This window comes from Zootoca vivipara, chromosome 8 (assembly GCF_965207765.1).
Source record: "Zootoca vivipara chromosome 8, rZooViv2.hap1.1, whole genome shotgun sequence".
NCBI classification, from domain to species: Eukaryota; Metazoa; Chordata; class Lepidosauria; order Squamata; family Lacertidae; genus Zootoca; species Zootoca vivipara.
In genome coordinates this window covers 7,899,104-7,922,765 of record NC_142591.1, presented here as the reverse complement: position 1 = coordinate 7,922,765, position 23,662 = coordinate 7,899,104, and positions in this window count along the sequence as shown.

The following is a 23,662-nucleotide window of genomic DNA, read 5'->3' as shown; positions in this document are numbered from 1 at the left end:
TTTATTTGGCGATTCTGCTGGATGTACGCTAAGCCTTCATTTCGTTCTTCGCTTTTAGTAGTACACCTTGCCCAAAAAGCTAAGAAAGCAGAGTTGTTATTCATTAAGCAAAGAGGTTATGTGGCCACACTTCTATTTCTTCTTCTTCTTCTCCTCCTCCTTCTCCTTCTTCTTCTATGTTGCCTTGCACTTGCCTCACCTTATTCATGCCCTGCAGTTGTATACAGTATAGCAGCGTTTCTCAACCACTGTTCCGCGGCACACTACTGTGCCGCGAGACGGTGGCTGGTGTGCCGTGACGTGAGGCAACGAGAAGGGCGATTTGCGGCCGCCAATAGGCAGCGCTGACCCGCCGGAAAGGAAGCCGGCCGGGTCAGTCTGGAGGGCGCGAGGGCGCGAAGGGTGTTTCTCCGTCATCTCCTCGCGCTCTCTCCCTGAGCGAGGCAGCGCTTCATGGCCAAGGCCGCCTCCTCACGCTCTCCCCGCATGCTCCCTGGAGAAGGCAGCGGCGGCAGCGGCGCAGGGCGGCGGGGACTCCAGAGCAGCAGCAGCCGCCCCACCTCGGCGGGCTCCTCGCCATCCTCCTCCACCAGCCGGGGAGGGCTCTCAGGCCGCCAAGGAGCAGCAGCGGCGGCTACACCAGCGGGGAGGCCGGAGGGAGGTGGCGGCAGCAGCAGCAGCCCCAGCTCAGCCGCGGCCAGCCCAGGAGGGAGCGGGGGGCTGGCAGCAGGCAGGACGACGGAGGCGGTGCTCGAGGGCTCTCTCAGCAAGTACACCAACCTCATCCAGGGCTGGCAAAGCAGGTAAATGTTGTGGGAATGACCTCTCTCAGTCTCATTTTTTGGTGTGTGTGTGTGTGTGTGTGTGCCAGTGGGTCGACCTACTTCCTTTCCCCCCTGTCTCCCCACCCTCCCTATTCCTCAGTCCCCCACCCATTCCCAACCCCCAGGATTTGCCCCGTCTTTTAATGGTGGTGTGCCGCGTGATTTTTTTGACAGAACAAGTGTGCCGTGGCCCAAAAAAGGTTGAGAAACACTGCAGTATAGGCATCATTGCTCCGTTCATGTCTTCTCTTCAAAAAGTTCTTTTGAACCTAGTACTTTTGAAAAATCTCCTTTTGACAGCCATTGCATCCGAATGAAACTTTCTCTAGAACAGACCAGCTTCCTGAGCCATCCTGTTTCTGCCCAGCAAATATTCCTTTGACCCCAGATTAAGATACATGTTTAGGAAACAAAGGCGCTGTAGCTGGAGCATTCTTCAATCTTGGCTGCTCAGATTTTGTTGGACCACAGCTCCCATCATCCACGATCATCGGCTAAGTGGACTGCAGATGTTGCGGGTTGTAGTCCAATAACAACATCTGTGTTGCAGCAATAGACTCACACACACATACAAGGGATAGCTGCTGGCCACTCTTGGTTTTGCACCAACATTGTTCAGGGAATATCTAAGTGCTACTGTTCATGTAAATTACTACTCCTGTGACATGGGACAGCTCGTGCCTTAGGGATGCAAACCTTTAGAGTGATTGGCATGGGAGCAACTGAGGGACCAGAAGCATATGGCCGCTAAAAGGCACTTAAATAATAGATTCAATAAGGAAATAGTTGCAAATTCTTTGGCGGACAGAAAGACAGAAGCAATTTGTTTAATGTATGGCTTCAAAGATGAAAGAAGAGACAGTTATGCATAGCCTCTTAGTTATATCAGGATTAGCTCGGTCAGTAGAGCACGAGACTCTTAATCTGAGGGTCATGGGTTTGAGCCCCATGTTGGGCAAAATGATCCCTGCATTGCATGCGGTTGAACTAGATGACCCTCACGGTCCCTTCCAACTCTACAATTCTGTAATTCTACAAATGGGTAAGCATGCCAGCCCAAATGGGCTATCAACCCTTTTTTAAAAAGGACACATGGTATATTGCTGTTCACCAGTTATAACCTCTAATACTACTTTATCACCTTTGAAATACCCAAGCAGGTGATCCATGAGTCTAAAGAGTTTTAAAAGCCAATGTTTTCTCATTTCTCAACGATACCAGTTGCTATAGGAGCATTGATTTCTGAATGGCAGATAACACATCTTCATTAGAAGGCTCTGTTCTTCATGTGAAAATGACCTCACAATACAAAAAATTGACATGTTTCTCTGTTTATAGTTAACCTATTGGCTACCACCTTTGCAAGAATGGGATTAGATTTACTCTGGGAAAGTCTTTAAAAATCATTGCAACAAGGCATCTTTTCAGAGCCAGTCAAATAGTTAAACTGGAGCCAAGTTTTAGACATATCTATATGCATCAATAGCTTTAAAGAGCACTCGCTTCAAATAAAATTTCCTCTGATCAAGAGAGCATTGTGTAAACATATAAAATATATTCAAAGATGGATGGCATGGGCAGAATCTACCTTGGGGAATTGTGGCAGACAGCAAGGATTGGAAAGTCTGCTGGTTTAAAACTCAGAGATTGTGAGAAGTAATGTGTCTACAAACTACACACCATGACTACAACAACATGCCCCTAAGAACTAGGTGCTGTCAAAAAAAGAGAGAGAGGAAATAACAAGCCCAACCTATATAGGTTTACATTTTCCTAATGGGAAGTAAACATTACAAACAAGGGAAAGGGGGAGAGAAAATTGGAGGGACAGCCAACTCACCAATGAAAATGCTAAGATGGAGTCTAGTTTAACCAAAATACATGAGTCCTGTGATATTTTTATAGACAGGAAGATAACAAATAGATCATAGTCAAGCATTCAAATCAGAATAAGCAGCATCTCACAGCTGAACAGCTTAAAAACATAGGGGGGGATCACTAGGGTTGCCATATTTCAAAAAGTAAAATTCCTGACACCCACAAAGTTCTTGAGCTTCTTTTGGAAAGAAACCCAAATTGTTGAGCTTTGGTCACCTACCCCACAAAAATAATAATAGTCTCAATCTCAATACTTTATTCGACCGATAGTCAGAAACAAAAAACATTTCTCAATACAAAGATAAACATATAAAACTAAAGGCATCAGAGGGATACATAAAAATATAAAACCGAAGGCATCAGAGGGATACATAAATGGGGTATGACCGCGCTACTAAACCAAATAATAATAGTGATTTTAAGTTTTTTGAACTGATTCTGTTGCTTTTTCCATTGCATTGCCATTTGTTGTTGTTTAGTCGTTTAGTCGTGTCCGACTCTTCGTGACCCCATGGACCATAGCACGCCAGGCACTCCTGTCTTGCACTGCCTCCCGCAGTTTGGTCAAACTCATGTTCGTAGCTTCGAGAACACTGTCGAGAAACTCATGTTCATAGCTTCGAGAACACTGTCCAACCATCTTGTCCTCTGTCGTCCCCTTCTCCTAGTGCCCTCAATCTTTCCCAACATCAGGGTCTTTTCCAAGGATTCTTCTCTTCTCATGAGGTGGCCAAAGTATTGGAGCCTCAGCTTCACGATCTGTCCTTCCAGGGAGCACTCAGGGCTGATTTCCTTAAGAATGGATAGGTTTGATCTTCTAGCAGTCCATGGGACTCTCAAGAGTCTCCTCCAGCACCATAATTCAAAAGCATCAATTCTTCGGCGATCAGCCTTCTTTATGGTCCAGCTCTCACTTCCATACATCACTACACTGCATTGCCATACACCCGGGTTTTCCCTGACATTTTGCCGCTTCGACAAAATTCCCCCCCAACCCCATTTTTTACACCTGAAAACCAGGACATTTCAGGAATTTTCGTGACATGTGAAAAGCCTAGTGGACATGCATAAAGGGATGTGTTGCATTCCCAAGAAGCTTCTTTCAGCTGGAACTCTACACATGTCCCAAAGCTTTAGCTTGCTACTTTACCTTGTGGGGCCCGGGGCGGGAAATGAGTGTGAACCTTTTGCCAAAGTAGCGGAGGAAGTAATTTATTGGCTCAGGCTGACTGACTTCTCATTTGATGCTTCAAGCCACAGAGACATTTTACTCACTGCCTGCCATTTTGACAACAAACAAACAAATTATATTTTCTTCGAATTTACTCTCACCTGGGCTGAGACGCAGCAGTCTTCAACTAATTCTCCCAATAAATTTAAAGTAAAGAGTCTGTCGGTATGGTGGAATAGCCACCAGGACATGGATCTACAAATTAAAGATCCCCACATGTGAGTTTGGGGTAAACAGGGACATGGGAAGGTCTAGTGAGAGCTGCGCCTTGCTTGAGGCTCTATAAGGCCTTCGTTTTTTGGACTGTATGAGGTTCAACGGAAGAACTCCAGGAAGAAGGATTGAGATTCAGTTGCCCATGTAGAAGACACAGATTCATCCACTACATCTGCTGAGGAAAATGTAGAACTGAAGAACCTCTGCCCCTGTGGCTCCAATTAAAGGTAAAGGTAAAGGGACCCCTGACCATTAGGTCCAGTCGTGACCGACTCTGGGGTTGCGTGCTCATCTCGCATTATTGGCCAAGGGAGCCGGCGTACAGCTTCCAGGTCATGTGGCCAGAATGACAAAACCGCTTCTGGCAAACCAGAGCAGCACATGGAAACGGCGTTTACCTTCCCGCTGCAGCGGTCCGTATTTATCTACTTGCACTTTGACGTGCTTTTGAACTGCTAGGTTGGCAGGAGCTGGGACCGAGCAATGGGAGCTCACCTCATCGCAGGGATTCGAACCGCCGACCTTCTGATCAGCAATCCCTAGGCTCTGTGGTTTAACCCACAGCGCCACCTGCGTGTGGCTCTAATTAGTGGGTGACTTAAGACCAAACAAGCCAGAGGGTCACCAATGACTGGGCCATTGGGTATAACTGTAATGTCCAAATGCATAACCGGTTGGAACATTTTTTAAAAAATGCTATGTAAATGTGTGACTGTTCTTTAACAATTAGCATACTGTTTTATTGTGCGCTCTTTGTAACACATTGCAGTTATTTCAGGACTGCTTCTAATAACAAAATATAATAATTGTAGTGTTTGATTAAACAAAAGAAGAAATAGAGGACATTTTCGGTGAGTTCCTCTATGTGTAGGTGAAAAGAAGAGAAACACATCCTATTAGCAGCCTAAACCAGCTAATGTTGAAAGCTGAAAAAAAGTAAGTCTTTCTAAATTTAAAAAAGGCAGGCTAAACCCAAATGCCTTATTTGCATCCAAAGGAATAATCATTGATCAGTTTTCTTGTGATTAGCAATTGTGTCAATATGCAATCTAATCTGATAATATCCATGAAAATGCAAGATAAACCCTGTTTGATCTTTGTGTATTAAACAAAGTAGCATATGAAGAGTATCAGAAATGTAATTTGAATATGAACACATTTGGGAAATGATCCAGAGAAACTTAACTGCACCTGAGACCCACTAAAATAAATTACTCAGGGGTAAACTGTTTAATCCATTGATTTCAATAGTGTGTGTGTGTGTGTGTGTGTGTGTGGCCTTAACTAAATTGTGCCCACTAATCTCAATAGTAAAAGCGCAGGGGGGGGGGGATAATGAAATGAAAGCTTATAACACTTTCTGGAAATGTCTGCCTCTTGTAAAAACTACAAATATCTATGTACATTTTTTTATTATGCGCCCCCCCCTCTTTTTTTTTTTTTTTTTGCTTTTTGTATAAGCAGGGTTGCCTAAAAATGGAACACTCTTATGTCCTCCTTAAAGGTAAAGGTAAAGGGGGCCCTGACCATCAGGTCCAGTCGTGTCCGACTCTGGGGTTGCGGCACTCATCTCGCTCTATAGGCCGAGGGAGCCGGCGTTTGTCCACAGACAGCTTCCGGGTCATGTGGCCAGCATGACAAAGCTGCTTCTGGAGAACCAGAGCAGCACACGGAAACGCCATTTACCTTCCCGCTGTAGCAGTACTTATTTATCTATTTGCACTTTGATGTGCTTTCAAACTGCTAGGTGGGCAGGAGCTGGGACCGAGCGACAGGAGCTCACCCCGTTGCAGGGATTCGAACCGCCGACCTTCTGATCAGCAAGCCCTAGACTCTGTGGTTTAACCCACAGCGCCACCTGGGTCCTCCTTACATGCTGCTAATGTGTAACTGCACATCCATGCAGTGAAGAAGCAGTGCAGTGGATTGATGCAACTGTGCCACCTTCAACATAATGCAGATTTCCTGTCCAACCATCCACATGCTGAATGTGGCCATGTTGCTAAGGAGAACCCTACGTGTCTACACCTCCATGTGGCTAGGCTTCCACAGGATCAGCAACCATGCGCAATCAGGGTTCCTGAACCCATAGAGGTCTACATGTGTAGGCTTCCCTTTTGCAGACATCTGTGCTCAACGTCTACACATTGTGAGTGGGGAAGATGCCTTACATCATGGGAGAGGTGATCAATACAAACCCTACTGCCTCTTCCATGTGTGGAAACACCACCTCCAAATTATATGGTGTCAAGGAGGCTTCAGAGTCTAAGTGTAAAAGGTAGGCTTGCAATACGTCAGAAAAACTCCTGACATGTCCTGGTTTTCAGGTGTTAAAACGGTGTTAGGAGGGAATTTTGTGATGGAAAAAAACAGTGGAAACAGCTCCAAAAGCTTTTTAAAAAGTCACCATTTTGGAGTGAAGTTTGCCCAGAAAAGCTCAACAATTTAGGTTTGTTCCCAAAAACAAAAAGCTCCACAAATTTGTGGGTGTCAGGAATTTTACTTTTTGAAATATGGCAACCCTAGTGATTTCCCCCGCCCCTATGTTTTTAGCTGTTCAGCTGTGTCAGAGATGTGTCAGCAAGGAGTTGTCCACTGTGTTCCCTAGCTTATTGAAAGTGGAAGTAGTCCAAGGCTAACATCTTTAGAGGACCTGGACAGCAGGCAGACAACTATTTTATAAAAAAAAATCAGTGCCCACTTAGTAAGTTTCCAAAAGTTGTTCCTTCCACTGGAGTGCAGTAGAACATCCATTAGCTTATAATTCACTGTTCCGTGTCTTGTGATGCAGGTCCTTAAAAACAGAAATCAGTAACTTCAGCAAACACCCCTTTAAAAGCCTTCAATTGAGCTCTACGTTTCGGTACAGTGTGTGCCCTTGTTTAAATGATTTCACCTTAGCTCTGCTAGGGGAACCTGTTTAAATGCCTTCGCCTGAATAGGAAACTTTACGCAAACTCATTAAAATGTTCTCTCCTGGTCTAACATTTACTGTTTAAAACGGAATCTTCCTATTGGGTCCAGCTTCATAAACAGGTACAGGAGCGAGAGGGAGACTGAGAGAAAAAGAGACTAAGGAAGGCTGTGAGCTTGTGATTCCTCAACGGTTGAGGGAGCTGGGTATGTTTAGCCTGCTAAAGAGAAGACTGAAAAGAGAGATGATAGCCATCTTCAAATATCTCAGGGGCTGTCCCCTGGAAGATGGAGCAAGCTTGTTTTCTCCTGTTCTGGAGGGTAGGATCTGAACCAATGGCTTCAAGTTACAAAAAAGGAGAATCCGACTGAGCATCAGGAAGAACCTTCTGACAGTAAGAGCTGTTAGACCAGTGTTTCCCAACCTTGTGCCTCCAGATGTTTTGGGACTACAACTCCCATCATCCCTAGCTAGCAAGACCAGTGGTCAGGAATGATGGGAATTGTAGTCCGAAAACAGCTGGAGGCACAAGGTTGGGAAACACTGTGTTAGACTATGGAGCTGACTCCTTCCCCGAAGCAGAGGTTGGATGGTCATCTGTTAGGGATTCTTCATTTGAGATTCATGCCTTGTAGGGGCATTAGACTAGATGACCCTCGCGGTCCCTTCCAACTCTATGATTCTATAAACCTGCCAGGGAGGAAAGTTGCAGCAGGCCCAATCAGCCCCCTCAGTGTATGTATACAGTTAATGCCAAAATAGGCTTCTAATGGCTTCCTTTAGTCCTGCTGCTTTCCACCCACCCACCAGAGAAAACCACTCTTTTGCGCTCAGTTGGAGCAAATATCAACTTCCAGATTTGTCCAGATTGATGTTTACTCCGATTTAGAGCTGAAGAGTGGGTTTTCCCCCATGCAAAGGGAAAACCACTTGGACCCATGCCTAGAAAGTGCGGCTCAAGCAGAAAACCACTCTAACCTGTGGCTTTCTAAGCCGGGACAAGTAGAAATGTCGACAAGTCCTAATAATAATAGGGGTTCCGGTTTCCGCCTGCAGGAATGGCGGACCTGTTTTCCATCTCTCTGACCTTCGTAAGGAATTTGGCGGTTGCTAGGGGAGTAAATGGCAACCCCCTACCCTCTCCGGGGGTTACGGAGAGGGGCCGCTGGCCCGCGATGCCCCCAGACCCACTCCGACTGTTTTTGGAGTGGGGGGAGCTTGGGCTGAGCACTTACGACGGCCAGGACTCCCGGACGCTAATCTGCATGGCGGGGATTTCCATGGTTAAAGAAGATAATTAGGCTTAAATCTATGGACATACTTCAGAAGGAGGGGAAGAAGCGCTGTTTACTGCTGAGAATTTTATGCTGCTGAGCGAGAGGAGTCAAAGAATGTACGGCATCTGGAAGAAGGATTGATGGGGACGGAGCGATAAGGGAAGCAAGTTTTTATTTTTTCTTCATATTGTTGCCTCGTATCTTCCCGGACGCGATGTCCTGGCTTGTTTGGAGTGAAAGAGAAGCAAAAGACTGTGTGAGTTGAACTTTATAGCTGTTGTTACTGAGCATATTTCTTAAAGATGTGAAGTTGCCGATGAGAAAAGCCCCCCCCCTAGTCAGACGGAAGGAGTTCTGGACGCGTTCGGAGGATTTATGAGCTGTGACGCACTTTAAATTGGAGCAGCGACCTGAAGCTAAGTTCAGCTATAGGGCAAGGAGATCCATTAATTTACCAAGAGTTCATGGTTGGATGTTTGGGTCTCCTGCCTGAAAAAGCTGTAAATTCTATAAAGATAAATAAATCGTAAATCTTCATGGCTATGAGAGAAAATGAAAGTGATTTGAGCCTTTTAAGATGGCGCTGCTACTCCGTCGCAACAGGGAGCTCCACTAAGAAGATTTATGGGGAGGCTGGACTGATTAACTCACACAGGAGAAAGAACATCTGTGAAACTTCGTTTGACATTTATCTCAGCAGCTGGAACAATTGGATGAAAGTGGAAAACATCTAGGTGACTGTAAGGGGAAGATTTGGAATATTATGAGCTTGGAGGACGATTTGAACTTTAGAAATAAGACAGCAGTGGACAGTTGCGAGGAATTCCCAATTTCTTGAAGCATGGGAACCCAAAAATAAATTATTTAGATGATTTGGCATAACATTCGGTTTGATTGATATATATATGTGTATAATTTGAAATATTGAATGTGATATAATTGGTTTTAATTGGAAAAAATTAATAAAAATATTTTTTTTTTTTAAAAAAAAAAGTCCTAATAATAATAATGTTATTATTTACTGTATTTTTTCGCTCCATAAGACGTACTTTCCCCCTCCTTAAAAGCAAGGGGGAATGTTGGTGTGTCTTATGGAGCGAAGGCTCCCTGGCAAGCAAGCAGCGAGAAGCGGGGGGTGGGGTTGAGGAGGTGCTGTTGGTTCTTCCCCGCCACCTCCGTTCACAAAAACAAACCTGCCCACCGCCGCCTGTCTCTCACTGAACGCAGCAAGAGGCGGGGGGGCGGAACCAGCGGCCCAAAAGGGGAGAGCTGCCGTGACGCTTTGCACGGCGCTAGCGGTTCTCCCCCCTTGCTTTGAAGCCAGCTGGGGAGAAGAGACAGACCATAGCATCCTCCCCTTCTCCTCACCTGGCTTTAAAGGGGCGGGGGAGGAAGAAGGAATGTTCCCCCCTGCCCCTTTGCTGCTGGCGGCTGCAGGTACGGAAGAGGAACATTCAGCCCGCAAGCTGCTTTCTCCTCCTTTGTAGCCGCCACCGCCAGGTTTGAGCCAGAATATTTTTCCCCCTTGTTTTCCTCCTTTAAAAAATAGGTGCATCTTATGGTCCAGTGCATCTTATGGACCAAAAAAATACAGGATACCCTACACTCTGGGCGGCTTACAGCGCATAAAAAAATGTAAAACATTAGACATTTAAAAATTCCTGCTACCGGGCTGCCTTCAGATGTCTTCTAAACGTCAGATAGTTGTATATTTCCCTTGACATCTGATGGGAGGGCGTTCCACAGGGCGAGCGCCACCACAGAGAAGGCCCTCTGCCTGGTTCCCTGTAACCTTGCTTCTCGCAATGAGGGAACCGCCAGAAGGCCCTCAGCGCTGGACCCCTTGGCAAGGGGGGTGGAGATGCTCCTTCAGGTATACTGGGCCGAAGCCATTAATGAGATCCCCACTACCAGCTCTCAGAAATGCTGGAGTCAGGACAGGAACCAGCATGAGCCATCTTAAGTAGAATGTATGTACATGTGGGCAGGATGTGACCTGAGCATACAAAGTTGTCTTGCTGTGAATCAGACACTTGTCCATTAGCACTGCGCTGTCTGACCAGTCTCTGATAGCAAGCTTTCCAGTGGCTTCTGCAGATGTCCTTCCAGTCCTGCAAACAGAATTCCTTTATATAGATTTATTGGGGACTGAACTAAGCAATACTTACTTCTGAGTATGCCTGTGTAGGATTGCAGGGTCAGTCTGTTTGCATGCATTGGGATTTTCATCGAGAGAATTACACATTTCCATTTAGCTGTATAGCACAGTGACTCCGCTGTGGAGCCAAATTACTTCAGATTACTCTTGCAAAAAAAAGGAGGTGTAACGGATTAGCCCCAGGATGGAAGATTTATTACACCCTGGACTAGAAAGAGTTAAACCACCTCCAACTTAACTGACAGCGCATCTTTAGGAGGCGGGAAGGTGCCCGGTTTAAAAAGGAGGGAATAACTGTTTTGGCAGGTTGGTGACGAAGAGGGAAGAAGAAAGAAGGGTGTGTGTCCAGGATAGTGGTGGTTTAGGTTAGGCTTAGGATAACTTGAAGTTAAAGTCTGACAGAGTTAATGTAGAACTGTAACTAAGCTTGTAAACTTATGCATCGTTAAGAAAAGAAAAACCTATGTTCTCAAGAAAATAAAATTCATCTTCTTTTTGTGTCAAAGAGTATCGTCTTGGTTATTCCAGCAGCGTATTAAAACTCACAGAGGTGGAGACTCAGAAAAGGGCAAAACTTACCTTCCAAGTCCCGGACTGCAGAATCCGGGACCGGCAGCCGTGTGACACCGGAAGTTGCGTCGACGTAATTTCCGGTGTCGCTTTGCCCTTCTATGGGCACCAAAAATGGCCGTCGCCGGCTTCAAAAGTAGCTTCTACGCATGACCGGAAGTGCGTTGACGCGACTTCCGGTGTCATCGGCGGCCATTTTTTGTGCCCATAGAAGGGCAAAACGACACCGGAAGTTATGTCGACCGCACTTCCGGTCATGCGTAGAAGCTACTTTTGAAGCCGGCGGTGGCCATTTTTTGTGCCCATAGAAGGGCAAATCAGAAAAAAGGCCACCGGCAGGAGAAAATAACAGAGAAAAACGGGAGATGAAGTGATACGGGGGACCACCGGGAAAAGGTAAGTAAAAACGGGGGTTTCCCAGGGAAAACGGGGTACTTGGCAGCTATGCTTACCTAAGGAAAAGGGGATAGTTTGTGTTCTAGAGTCACACAGGAAGGGCAGTATGGTGAAAACCTAGAGCGCCACAAGTTTGCCAGGGTGATATGGCAGACTGATACAGTGGAGATCTGAGTTGAGGGAGTCCCTGTTCTGTAGGCAAGGGGTTGTTCATTCAAATAGCCCTGAGTGTTTGTGAGATCAGGCCACAAAAGCTGGAATTAGACTCTCTTTACTGAGAAGCCCAGACTTCAGGAGTTTATTTTAAGGCGTAAGGAATTGAGTGGGGATTGCTTTACCCCTGTACCCTTTTGTCTCATAATCTGTTGGCAACGTCGGCGAGGGGGTTCGTCGCAGGAGGCATACTGAGTTCTAGATGTTTCCATGCTTCTGTATACGGAAGTTTTGGGGTCAAGCTCTTGTATAAGTGGACAATCGTATTTGCGTTGGGGGTCTGTTTTCCTACACTTTTTACCATGAGATGTACAACATGCTTTCCATGACTGAAGTGGAAGGGCTTCCTTAGATCCAAGCCAATAACTTGACTATACTACCTCTTTGAGTTTGCAGAGGATTACATGGAATCACTTCTGTGTCTGGGTCTCCAGTATGTGTGTGTGAATGAGCACCATAGCTTCAGAGGAATTTGTGAATGCCCAGCGATACTTTCTCAGTATGAAATGGGTTCTTTGTTGTCTGTTTTAACACTGTTCTCCATGCATTGGATATCCAGGAAAAAGCAGTCCCACTGTTTGGTTGTACATATACATATACTGATATTAACTCTTTGTATCTTTATGTGGAAATTGTTCGATTTGGTTATGTAGTTTTTAATGTTTTTTATTAATTTTTATTATGACTACTTTGCTATGTTTGTAGCTGTGTAAATCTTTTCCTATTGTAAGCCGCCTTGAGCATTGTTTTAACTGTGGAAAGGTGGCATACAAACAAAATAATGAATAAATGAACGAATACATGATATATCATATTTTAGATTCAGACTAGGTATGATCGACAAGTTCTTCTTCTTCTTCTTAGATTGGTCAGAAGATTGTTGTTGTTGTTGTTGTTTAGTTGTTTAGTCATTTAGTCGTGTCCGACTCTTCGTGACCCCATGGACCATAGCACGCCAGGCACTCCTGTCTTGCACTGCCTCCCGCAGTTTGGTCAAACTCATGTTCGTAGCTTCGAGAACACTGTCCAACCATCTCGTCCTCTATCGTCCCCTTCTGCTAGTGCCCTCCATCTTTCCCAACATCAGGGTCTTTTCCAAGGATTCTTCTCTTCTCATGAGGTGGCCAAAGTATTGGAGCCTCAGCTTCAGGATCTGTCCTTCCAGTGAGCACTCAGGGCTGATTTCCTTAAGAATGGATAGGTTTGATCTTCTTGCAGTCCATGGGACTCTCAAGAGTCTCCTCCAGCACCATAATTCAAAAGCATCAATTCTTTGGTGATCAGCCTTCTTTATGGTCCAGAAGATTGGTCCCAGCCTATTAGGACTTTCATAAAGATGAAATTATGTTCCAATGTTATGTCGTCCATCAGATCTTTCTGTGTGATGATGTCGCTGAGGACGCAAGACCTAGATTTGGTGTTGAGTATTTAAGTCAAGGACAGAAATTATGAAATTAAGTTTAAGCTTCATGGCTTCTAATCCCAGAGGGGCCGCAGAAACAACCTTAGTCTTGCACTGCTTAAATTTTGGGGATCTAGTAGACCTGATTTGAGTTGCACGACTCAAAATTGATTATTTTTTTGTTGTATATATTTCAACAATCCCAAAGTTTGAGGGCCAGTAGCAAAGATGTTTTAAAGGGGTGCTGATCTGTCGTGGAACAACCCCATTGAAGAAGATAACCGTGTTTACGCAGACACCATTGCTGGTTGCAAAGGGGGCCCCCATGACAGGTCAAGCTTCAGAGACCCAAAAATGTAGGTCTGCCACTGCTTCAAGTGGATGAAGCTCAAAATGTGAAGCTATCAAGTTGGAGCCCATTTTGAATTAGGCTCCTTTGAGCTAGATGGGTCTAACTGAAAATGGGGATTGTACCACAGTCTTCCCTTTCCCTACAAGTACCCAAATCTTCTGCAAGTTTCTAAAAAAAGGGTTAGCTTGAGGGAGTGGGGATGGCAATAGGTAGAGATTTACCCCTCCTCTAACCTGAATCTTTTTTGTTTCCATTTTTGCTTACAGAAAATTGGGGGGGGGGGGTTCTGCAGTGACAGGTAAGCCATTTTTTATTCAAAAACAACAACAACCTTCAATTGTTTGGGTGGCAAGCTGTGTTCATCACTCACTCATCACTGCATCTGAGAGAGTAACATAAACAACCAGGCCAATATTTTCGCAAAGGGTGCCGCCGAATCACTGAAAACACAAGCCATTTTTTGACGTTGGCAAACACGATCCTGAATAGCAGTATGGAGCTTCAGGTAAGCCTATAAAAATTATACTATATGCACTTTGGGAATATGGGCAAAATATTTAAATGGAGCGTTCTTTTCTTTCAGCAAATGCTTTCAGAATGCATATTCTGCACTCCCCACTAAATTATGACAGAAGACAGGTCATAATAACTGATGTAATAGGCAAGGAGGGAGAATGGAACACAATTCCCTAAACTCAATAAAATAAGCAATTACTCCTGTTATCTGAACGGCTCTGTCAGTGGAGAAGTTGTCTGTGTCATAACAGAATCTAACAGAGCCAGTTGCCTTTAAGCATCAAAGGCTCTGGCCTTATTATCTTCTGGAGATGTGCATGTATAATAAGCTTCTCCGACAAATGGGGAGGAAATGTCTCTGGCAAAACTCTAAAATGGTGATAAACTATGTCCAAATGATTAATTCAGAGAAATTCCCCATCACGCTGAGGCAACATGTGCCCGTCTCTTCTGTCATGCCCTTGGAGATTTTTCCATGCTAAATGTATGTGCATATTTTTCATGGCCAATGATATTTGAATTGCAGCCTGCTCCCATGCAGAACATAAAACACTTCAAACTGCATAATGCAGACTAAATTATAAGTTCTCCAGTGGCCTGAGGTGGCAAGGGCCATAATAATGAATGTGCTTAAGTGACTTGGTAGAGTTTTTTCCCCCACTTTAATTTAATACCCTGACTTGCTGCTACTTTATTTTAAAAAGGAAAGGGTTGTTTCATAGCACTATGAGAACAATATCATAATAGAAAATAAGAACTTCTTCCCTTCACTCACTCACTCTCACTCTCTCTCTCTCCTTAATAAATACAGAAACCTAGCATGGTGGTGGCCAATTCGGACACGTCAATCAGATGGAATATGAAACTGAAACCCCTATACATATGTGAAATAATTCCATTTCTCACTATTGTAGATGTAAACTAATTCCAGGTTCCTTTAAGAGGACATACATTGTAATTTCCACTAACAAATTGCTATTTTGCATGCAATCCCCTGATTAGAAACACAGACACATGGACTCTTACTTCACTGCAACCCGATATTAACACTCAAATAACAACACTGTCCCGGTGTTTTCTTTCACTAACTTAGAGAGCAAATCCAACCTTTTCTGTTTAAGGGGAGGTGGGTGCAAGAGTCTAACATGGGTGTGGCACAAGCCCCCCAAACTGGGTAATGGGATTGCATTAATGGTTACTAAAGTAAGTCTAAATATCCTGTAATTGTTTGTTGCTATTGCTGCCTTTGATAGGAATACAAATGCATGAAGCGTCGTACCTTGGATCTCAAATGCCTTGGCTACCGAACAAATCAGCTCCTGAACAATCAACACCCGAAAGTGAGTGTTCCGGTTTTCTAACGATTTCCGGAAGCTGAACGTGTGACGCGGCTTCCGTGGCTTCTGATTGGCTGCAGGATGCCCCTTGGTTTTCAAACGGTTCCAGGAGTCAAACAGACTCCCAGAATGCATTCTGTTCGAGAACCAAGGTACGACTGTATAACCAATTTTGATGTTAATAACTCTAAGGGTCATCCACACATCTGCTTGTCCTGTACCAAAAAACATGGGTCTGAGCAGTTTTGCACTTGTCTCCTGTCCATACCTGCCAAGTTCCAGCCTGAGAAATAAGAAACTGGACCGGAAGTAGCAGACCGGAAGTAGCACTGCCGCCATTTTGGAACTGGGCGGAGCATGCTCAGAAGTGACTTTTGATGCTGCTCTGCCCTGTTCCAAAATGGCCGCCACACCAGAAGTCGCGCTGCAGCCATTTTGGAACTGGGCAAAGCAGCATCAAAAGTCGCTTCTGAGCATGCTCCGCCCAGTTCCAAAATGGCCGCCGTGCCATAATAAACCGGGGAAAAACAAAAAAAATCCGTTTTTTTCGGCTGGGAACAGCTGGAAAAACAGGGGTTTCCCGGGGAATACGGGAGACTTGGCAGCTATGCTCCTGTCTCATGCTTTCCATTATTAATGTTATTATTATTTATTATTATTATTATTATTATTTATTATTTATTATTTTCTATGCTGCCCATCTGACTGGGTTGCCCCAGCCACTCTGAGCAGCTTCCAACAAATTAAAACACATTAAAGCATCAAACATTAAAAACTTCCCTATACAGGGCTGCCTTCAGGTGTCTTCTAAAAATCAGATAGTTATTTATTTCCTTGACATCTGGCAGGCATGGGTCCCAGGGCTTGTGCCTTTGCCCCATAGCTTTCCCATAGAAAACCCTCTCTTTAGCACTAAATTGGAATAAACAGCAATTCATGGAAAACCCAAATGTTGTATGTTCCAATTCAGTGCTAAATCGTGGGTTTTCCTAGGGTGAAGCAGCAGGGCCAACGGGAATCTGGATGAGCCCCAACCTTGATGGAGGGTTAAGTGGTCAACTCAGTAATGGGGTGCTATCATCCACCACCAGTAGCACAAGTTCCTGATTTCTAGCCCTCGTTGTAAAGAAAAGAGTAAGTTTCTAGCATTTGTAGAACCTGAGATAGGTGATAAAATGTCCAGGCACTGTTCTACTTACAGTGGTACCTCGGGTTACAGATGCTTCAGGTTACAGTCTCCGCTAACCCAGAAATAGTACCTATTTATAATGCCCTTCATACATAACTGCCAAGTACCCCGTTTTCCCCGGGAAACCCCCGTTTTTACTTACCTTTTCCCGGTGGTCCCCCGTATCACTTAGTCTCCCATTTTTCTCCGTTATTTTCTCCTGCCGACGGCCATTTTTTTTCTTTCTGATTTGCCCTTCTATGGGCAGCAAAAATGGCCGCTGCCAGCTTCAAAAGTCGCATCTACGCATGTCCGGAATTGCATAGACATGACTTCCGGTGTCGGCGGCGGCCATTTTTGGTGCCCATAGATGGGCAGAGCGACACCGTAAGTTGCGTCGACGCACTTCCTGACATGCATCAAAGCCAGCAGCGGCCATTTTTTGTTCCCATAGAAGGGCAAAACGACACCGGAAGTTACGTCGACGCAACTTCCGGTGTCACACGGCTGCCCGTCCCAGATTCTGCAGTCCGGGACTTGGAAGGTAAGTACCTCAGGTTAAGAACTTTGCTTCAGGATGAGAACAGAAATTGCGCAGCGGTGGCAACAGGAAGCCCCATTAGCTAAAGTGGTGCTTCAGGTTAAGAACGGATCTCCAGAATGAATTAAGTTCTTAACCTGTGGTACCACTGTATTTGTTTGCTGAGAAACTTGCCAGTTATGTATATATGTAAGTATGCACATTTATTTGCAGTATTTACACACCCACCCACTCAAAATTTCTGTGGCTGCCCATGATTGGGAGAAATCCAGCACTGTTGGCTAGATTCTCACAGAGGTGCAACATTTCAATGATTGCTCAGTTTTTGTTATCCAACAGTGTTAATAGCTTGTTATTACTACCAGAGCTTTTTTCTTTTCAGCCGGAACTCACCGGAACTCAGTTCTGGCACCTCTCAGGTGGGCAGCATTATAAGAGAACAAGGGAGGCATTCATGGTGATTTCCAGCATCTCTGTTTCTAGAAAAATAGCACAGATTACTACTATTATTTAAGTTTATTCGTCACTTCACACAAGCATCTCAAAGTGACTTAGAAGAGAAGAAGAAGAGTTTGATTTGATATCCCGCTTTATCACTACCCGAAGGAGTCTCAAAGCGGCTAACAATCTCCTTTCCCTTCCTCCCCCACAACAAACACTCTGTGAGGTGAGTGGGGCTGAGAGACTTCAGAGAAGTGTGACTAGCCCAGGGTCACCCAGCAGCTGCATGTGGAGAAGCGGAGAAGTGAACCCGGTTCCCCAGATTACGAGTCTACCGATCTTAACCACTACACCACACTGGCTCTCAAAGGCTCTCAAATAATAAGCACTACAAAATGGAAAATAATAATCTGATTAATAATAATAATAATAATAATAATAATAATAATAATAATTGATCACCACATACATTACCTCATCAGAGGTTTGATCACCACATACATTACTTAAGAGAACACACATGTTGTTGTTGTTGTTGTTGTTGTTGTTGAGTTGTTTAGTCGTGTCCGACTCTTCGTGACCCCATGGACCATAGCACACCAGGCACTCCTGTCTTCCACTGCCTCCCACAGTTTGGTCAAACTCATGTTCGTAGCTTCGAGAACACTGTCCTCGAAGGAGAAGGGGACGACAGAGGACGAGATGGTTGGACAGTGTTCTTGAAGAGAACACATATACACATATTTATATCATCAATTATGGGAAAGAAAGAAAATTAACACCCATCAATCACTGTGACCTCCTCCTCATTATTCTTGTATGCTTGTTGTAACTGGTCCACCTGCAAAAAGGACTGCCAGAAGGTTGCTTTGCCAAACAGTCTATGGATGATCTGTTTATTGAGCATTCACCCAAATTTGTTTGCACAAAGCTTGCAGGGTGGTTAGACAGCATCAACTATTTATTGAGCATTTGCTCTGATTTGTTTCCATGGAGGTTATGCAATGTTGCATCAAGGAGTCCTTGTTTTCACACTTCCTCCTGTTCATACATTTAATTGTGCCTTAAATCTGAAAGCACAACAGGCCAACTTTCCAGCATGTGTGATCTAAGCACACTGCGGTCCCCTTTATTTCGACGAGAGAGTTAAACCCATCTGTAATTCTTTCCGATTAAAAGAAATGGGACTCAAAAGTGCTTTTGGCAGGATCTTGCCCATTCCAGCAAAGAAAAGCCATGTAAATACAGTTTGGATGAAGGGCATTTCAATTTAGCCAACAAATAGTATTAACACCACCGAGACCATAAAACGTATACAATATGTTAGGAATTCTTCTCACCAAATAATGATCATTTTGCTCCGAGCTTCTCTTCCTTAGTTGTCTTTTTTCTAGTTTAAATTCTTTTTTGGATTTTAAAAGGCTCTTCGCATCCATGGTTTAAGGCTGTCGAATACTCTTTCCCCCCTGAAGTGCTTCGGGGTATTCTGAACCTTGAAGGTAGCCTAACACTAGCATCCTCTTGCATTTGAAGGCAGCTCATTCATTCCGAGTGGACAGCGACTCTTCAAAGTTTTCTTTGGAGGAAAGTGCCAATTCTGATTTGTATGCTTTTTCAGAGAGTCACTGAGCACTGTGCTGAGACCTCCTCTGTGGCTTCAGGCAGATTTAACCTAAAGCAGAGGGAGGGAGAAAGAGAGAGAGAGAGATTTGATAGTAGCTTGGAATTTTCCTATCATAGAATACATCTGAAGAAGGCTTTCCAACTCGTGCAACTTTGTGAAATCCTCAGTTTTTCAAAGCAAAGCTGGTCTTTCTCAGGGGGGTTTAGAAAAGACTTGATAATAAAAGCAGCTACAGTCAAGCTTAATTTACAAAACATTATGTAAAACAGTCAGGTTGCATTATTCTTTAATGAGCAGGTAGGTTCTCTTTAGTCTTGGCCTTGGAAAATGGAATATTTTTATTACCTTAACACAGTGAAATGAGGCGTCAGTTTTCTCTGGAGCATTCACCCACATGAGAATCTTGTCAAGATTTATTGTCGAGCTCTTAGTATCTTTTTTTAGATGAAAGATTCATACAAGAATATCTCAGAACCCAAGTTTCACACACGCTGATTGATGTCTGTGGTCTCCTGCTGCGAGTAATACTCCGTATTTGTTCAAATTAGTTTACAAGACTTCTCATTTTGGCTCATTAAAAACAACTGGTGCAAGATGCTAATGATTTATAGAACTATGGTGAATTTCATACATCCCCTTGGAACAACGCCCAAGGCTACAATCCATACTGCCCAACAATAGCTTTTTAACAGGTACAGCATCAGTTTTCTCACTATACATTTCTGGTGTGTAGTGAACTTGTGCCTATAACAGAAACTTCCCTGCCAGCTCTCCCTGTGTGGATGGCACGATGTTCTCTCTAGTGCGGACCAGTTTTTTCCATGGCGTTAGCAAGAAACTGAAATCTCCAATTCCAGAAGCTTTCGTATTGTGGTGTGAGAGCTTGCATGACCATCCAAATGTAGAATCTTAGCACATCTTGTTGTGGCCTGCTTCATATATTCCTGGTGTGGCGATTCGCCCTGAGTCAGGACCCAGCATGTAAGGGGTTAAGCTTGGGACAGTTAGAACCCTCAGGGGCGGGCTCAGCCAAGGGATAAAAATCCCTCCCGAGTGGCAGTTCGGAGTTGAGTTGCAGTTGGAGTTGAAGTTGAGTGAGTTAGTGAAGTCAGAGTTGGTTGGGTAGTGAGAGTCAGAGAGCTAGGTGGAGTATTGGGGGGAAGGAACAGACAGACAGGATAGCAGTGTGATATAAAACTAGTTGTGTTGTATAACTTAGAAGGTATAGGCCGGTATAGGCAACAGTTTTAAGTTCATGTACAATATTATCAATCCAGTAACCGCACGCATATGTACCAATAAATAAACTAAACTTGTTGTTTTTAAATCATATCCTGGTCTGTGTCATCTGAGAAGGGGAGCTGCAGCCTAGGATACAAAGTGTCATTGGTGCAGCATCAATCGAACTTGAAAACATCCAGTGGTGCTGTACAGGTCCAGGCAGGACCGTGACACCTGGCAGGAACATGGCTGCTAGTGCCCAGCAACTGCTCCTATGCTATTTTTCATCTTATAGTTGGTGCAGATGGCCATGGATGTGTATCATGATGATGGCACCCACATCATTACACGATATGTCATAGGAGAGGTGTGTTCCTACCCACATGCGTGAAAGCTGTATATCGTCATGAGTGTCATTGTGTCACTGCCAGCAAAACAGACAAAATGTGCTTTCTATAAGCTGTCTCAATAGCCAGTGCTAATATGCAAAGGTAAACAGGCCATTGCAGATCTAGCAGCACAGACAAAACTTTCATATCACCTGACATGACCTTGTGTAGTGCTTTTCAATGGATTGCAAATATTGTTGCAAATCTGATTCCCCCCCTAATTTGGATTATTCATCGACTAACAGTTTTCTAACTTTGCAGTCCCAAACACATTTAGTCCTTTCACGGGGACTATCATTCTGCCCTGCCAAATCCCAACACATGATTCAGTTCTGCGGGGACCTGGAAGCATTTTTCCGCCGTTTACGCCTGAAGGAGTATTTTCATCACACACAAGAACAAGACAAAGTAGAACAAACTACATCCCCACAACACAACACCTCTCAACTTACTGGGGAACAACCATCACCCTCCAAACGCATCAATGAACAGAACATTGACCACCAACTACCACCGAAAAGAAGTTACACAAAAAGGGACTCCACATGGACCCCTCCTGATGGACGCAATACCACACTAGATCTGTACATCGACTGCTTCCGCCACAGAATCCAAACGGATGTGACCAGAAAACACCATCGCTTACAACAAAATCTAAACCATGCTGAAAGGAGAGCCATAGAAAATCTCAGGAACAACCCAGACATTATAATTAAAGAGGCAGACAAGGGTGGAGCTGTCGTCATCATGAACAAAACTGATTACATCCAAGAGGCCCACAGACAACTTTCCAATACTGCCTTTTACATGAAATTGGACTCAGACCCCACACAAGCATACAAAAAAGAACTGAACAAAATTATTAAGGAGCTACCCCTACACATCCAAGAACAGATCCTCACAAACACACCAGCGGAACCTCGGCCAGGAACTTTCTATCTTCTACCCAAAATACACAAACCAGGAAACCCAGGACGCCCCATCATCTCAGGTATTGGCACCATTACAGTGGGTGTTTCCGGCTATATGGACTCTGTTCTGAAACCATATGCTATCAGTGCTCCCAGCTACGTACGTGACACCACAGATTTTCTGAGGAAAATACAATATTTGAACAATCTTCCTAACAATACTATACTAGCCACTATGGATGTGGAATCTCTATATACCAACATCCCACACAATGATGGTTTACAAGCCATAAGGAACACCATTTCAGATAAAACCACAGCGGACTTTGCTACCAAACTCTGCCACTTTGTCCTTACCCACAACCACTTCAAATTTGGTGATGACCTGTTCCTCCAGATCAGCGGCACAGCCATGGGCACCCGCATGGCCCCACAGTATGCCAACATCTTCATGGCAGATTTAGAACAACGTTTCCTTAACTCCTACCCACTCAAACCTCTCCTGTACCTGCGATACATTGACGATATTTTTATTACCGTGTTTCCCCCTTTTTAAGGCGTAGTCATAAAATAAGCCATAGCAGCATTTCTAAGCATTTGAGAAATATAAACCGTACCCCGAAAATAAGCCATAGTGATAGGCGCTGTGCGGAAGAGATCACTGAGCTCCCCGAGTCAGCAGCAGCAACGCCGGCCGCAGCAGTGTTTGCTGAGTCCTTTCTTGCTTTTGGGACTTGGTTACTGTGCTGGCTTGGGATGGTGTGTGTGCAATTGCTGTTGCTGCTTCGTGTTTTTCAGCTGGATTCTCTGGGTTCTAAGCACTTTCCCCCGTTTGTTTGTGAAGCAGCACTCGGCTGCAGCCCCTGCCTCTCCCGACGGCTGCATGAATGCGAGGCTGGAGTTGATCGCTATCTCCTTTTCCATTTCTTTTGTCTTTGAGCACCCGGCCCCGCCCCCTCTCCCCTTCGTGGAATGAAGAACAGAGTTTTAGCAGCATTTCCTCATTATAAAAAAAAGGTCAGGAACTTTTACTTTAACCTCAAAAATGGGATATTTCCTCTCTCTAAAAACAACTCTGACCTGAACACCAATAAAACGGGGGTAGATCACCTCCAGTTTATAAATCCGCAAGTAGATCGCAGTCTCTTGGAAGTTGGGCTCTATACTTTGGCTGATTGCAAGCCTTTGCATCTTTAAAAAACAAAAACCATGCGCTTCTCAGTCTTAATTTTCCTTTAATTCATCCCCCTATACCCTCCTCCAACCATTGTCTCCTTCCATTCCTTACCCCCCTCCCTCTCTCCCCACTTCCCTCACTCCTGTGCGATCTCATTTAGTCATATACTTGCTTTTTCTGTTGTGTTGTCTATTTTATATTTAATATTATTACCCTTTATGATGTTATTTTTCCCCTTGCGATAATTATTTATTTTTTATCTTTAACTAACTTTCCTTTCCATATTTTTCCATATATAACTCAACACTTTCCCATTCCTTCTTAACTCTTTGGATAGAGTGCCCCCCCCCATTATTGTTGTTAATTTTACAATTCCTGGATTTTTTATGGAACCGAACAGCTCGGGTGCTTCAGAATGTGCCTTCTGTTGCTACAGGGCTATGGGGCTTCACTATTTGACCCCCCACCCCAGGTTGGGATTTTTAAAGTAGTTCTGTGGGTCCCAGGGCACAGAATCACCCCGATCCTTTCCTTTGTCTAAACAGACCTCTTCCCCCCTGACTTTGGAAGGCTGTGCTTCAAGGGTGATACCAGGGGTTTTTTAAGACCTGCGCCTCTTAAGGATTGTTACGGTCCATAACTTCCATTGCTTTCTACAGGGTTGGGGGTTTAAAGCACTGCCACCCCCACCCCACCCTGCAGGCGCTCGGAACTGGCAGCGCCAACAACGCGCCCAGCAATGTGCAGAAGAGAGCACCGAGCATCCTGAGCCAGTGGGTCCCAGTTGTACCAGCACTTTTTTTAAAAAAAAAGACACCCCCTGAAAATAAGCCACTGTGTGTTTTTTTGAGGGAAAAAAGTTATAAGACGGTGTCTTAAAAAAGGGGAAACACGGTATCTGGACAC